This window comes from Parus major, chromosome 8 (genome assembly GCF_001522545.3).
Source record: "Parus major isolate Abel chromosome 8, Parus_major1.1, whole genome shotgun sequence".
Lineage (NCBI taxonomy): Eukaryota > Metazoa > Chordata > Aves > Passeriformes > Paridae > Parus > Parus major.
In genome coordinates this window covers 202,056-205,073 of record NC_031777.1, presented here as the reverse complement: position 1 = coordinate 205,073, position 3,018 = coordinate 202,056, and positions in this window count along the sequence as shown.

Here is a 3,018-nt window from a genome sequence, read left to right as displayed (position 1 = left end):
GTGGCCTGGGGCAGACTGCTGGGGAGGAATACCTGTGGATGGAGGTGTGCAGCCTGCTAATGGCTGTGCAAACCTGTGACTCCTCCTCCTCCTCCTCTCTCCTGCTCTGCCCAGCCCCTCTGTCGTGCCCGGGGATGTCAGAGCACAGTAGTCACATCCTGGCCACGGCATGACCACGCTGAGCAGTGTGCTCACAGAGAGAGCAAACACTTCTGCACCCCTTTGCCTCACCCCCAGTGAATTTTTAACCTGGAATAAAAGGTGTGGCGTCCACAGCCTGGACCCAGCCCAGGGCAAGCAGTGCTGGCTCGGGAGGTGATTCCTGGCACAGATCCACTGTGAGTAGCCCCTGAGTAGTGTCCACAGTCCCTGGCAGCCCCTGTGTGCATCTCCCTGGCAGGCAGAGGCAACGCCTCCTGGACACCGGGCAGCTTTCCAAAGCAGCAGACTTTGCTTCCTTGACAATCCTGGCTCCATTTGATAGCCACAATAGAAACAGCCAGTCCATGCCAGGAAAATGTACCAAATCCTCCCCCAGCAGGATTTAGCCAGGAGGTTTCCCTGGGCTGCCGCTAATGGAAAGCTTGAGGAAAAGAGCAGATGGCAGCGGAGACTTTGGCCAGACTGTGCTCAGGGAGACCAGGGGAGCCTGGGTAAAATTGGAGGAGATTTTCCACGTCCTGGCAGGGTTGGAAAGGCAGGCAAGAGCTGCCACACCCTTTAGTCCCAGGGATGGAAGTCACAGCCGTGTCCCTGTTGTGTCCCCAGGTGCTCCATCCAGCCGTGGCTCCGTGTTTGTTATTGCTCGTGCAGTGCAACATTAACCCCGTGGCCATAATCCACACCCTGCCTCTGAGCGTGAGAGCTGAGCTGGCAAGGGGCTGTGGGGGCAGCCAGCTGCCTCAAGTGGCCTGGAAGCATTTTTACAGCTTCAGCTGGAAGCAGCCATGTGATTGCCCGTGGCTCTGCCCTGTGTCCCCAAGGGCAGCGAGCGTTTCACAGCCTCAAACCATCCAGCAGCAGTGTGCTGGTGTGTGTGCCACAAACCCACTGAGTGCCCCTTTCCAACCAAGCCCCTTCCCCAAGCCCCCCACTCCTGGAAGGCCTTTCCTGCTGCTCTCAATTACTCCCGGCCAGCGCTCGCCTGTCAGCTCTGTGAAGACGTATCCCAGAGGTTTTCCTTGGGGTGTAATTTGCCCTGACAGCCGCCTTTGTGCTGCTGTTTTCCTGTCTGTCTGGTAATGGGATTAGCCACGTGCAAATCCGGAGGTGATGGGAGGGGAGTGGGGGGAGAGCCCGCCAGCCCCCGTTGCAGGGCACACCGAGCAGCTCCATGGGCCTTTTGATGGGATCACGCTCCTGGCAGCTCCCCCCAGCTTCTGCCAGGCTTGTTCCGAGCCATCCTGTAATTTTCTTGTCAAATTAGAGCTCCACGCTGGGCTGTGCAGTGCATATTTTACAACAAACAGTCTTGGCTGGGAGGGCCTTTGACTTGCCCAAGTGTGGGCTGAAGGCCAGGGAGGGAGATTTTGCAGGACTCGCAGTTGTGAGAGTGCTGGGATGATGCTGGACAGGGGTGTGACCCTGGTCACACCCTCACTGCTGCATCCCCTCCCTCTGTGCAAGGGTCCTGGGGGCTGTGAGAACTCTGGAAGCCCCTACCCCACTCCAGCAAGGTGAGGCAGGAGGGGGAGCCTGGAGCAGCTGCCCGGGCAGATGGGCCAGTCTGCTGCATGGAAATAGCTGGTTTTTTCTTGCTGTGTTAGCAAAACAAACCCAAATTGGCTTATGCCACCGCCCTGCCTGCAAAAATGCCAGTGGCTTTTCCAGTTGTCACTGCAGTAGTCACCAGAGGCCAAGATGCTTGAGGGAGGCTTGGGCAGGCAGCTCTGGCACACCCAGGAGCTCTTGACTCGCAGCTCTTGCCTCAGGAGTCAAGGAACTCTTGGGGGCTGGAGGGACCTTGCACAAAACACGACACAGATGGAGCTGGGGAGCCAGTGCTGGCTCCTGCCAAGGGAGGGGATAGCCCTGGCCATAACAACAGCACCCAAACAAACAAATGGGACAGCCCAGGTTTTCCGAGAGCTGTTGCCATGCCATCGAGGAGCGCTGGCGCCTGATGCTTCAGGATAGAGCCTCACCCACAGATTCCTATCAGAGGGCACTGACAGCTGAGGCATGCTCGGTCTAATGGTTAAATTAGCTGGAACAAGGTCTGCAGATAAGATAGAGCTGTGGTTTGCTGAAGAGGTTGCTTTGGCTGGGTTGTTTCCCTGTCAGGCTATGAACCTTGATTTGAAATGATGCTTTGGGTGGGACCTGGGTTTGCTGAAAATGCCACCCCTGCCCTTCTGCTGCTCCCTGGTGCTGTCTCTGCCCAGCACTGGAGCTGCCCACTGGATGACCTTGTCTGCATGTGTGGGCACAGCACCATGGGCAGCACCCCAATGAAGAGGGATGAGCTGCCCGCTGTCACTCCAAGAAGGCTCCCACACTGTTGAAGCTTGGTTTTGTGTCCTGGGGGGACCCTGGATGGCAGAAGGAGCCGTGACCCCAAATGTCAGCCTGCTGCAGTGTTTGCAGCCAGCTCCCTCCAGCACAGTGGGGTCTCAGTGCAGTGCTCCATCGCAGAGCGCTGATGGGCTCTGCACACCGGCATTCTGAGTGTTTATGGACTTGTTCCGTGTAAAACGGGCAGGAGGCTGTGTCCCACGGGCTCCTGAGATGCTGCCGTGCTCCAGGAGCACCTGGAGCCCTTCCTCCCTCCCTACTGAGGCCCTCTGGCAGATGGCTTTGCTGCACTGCCCCAGCTCTGTGCCTGCCTGCTGGCACGGCTCCCGTGGTGTGCAGGATCCAGGGCTGTGTCCCACAGCAGCCTTCCCCCTGAGATTGGTTTGCTGGGATTCGTGTAGGTTTGCAGGGCACACCACCACCACACTATGGCTCACTCCTTGGGAAGCAGGCTGAGCAGGGCCCAAGGTCCCTGGGTTCTGGTACAACAGCAGGGCCAGCCAG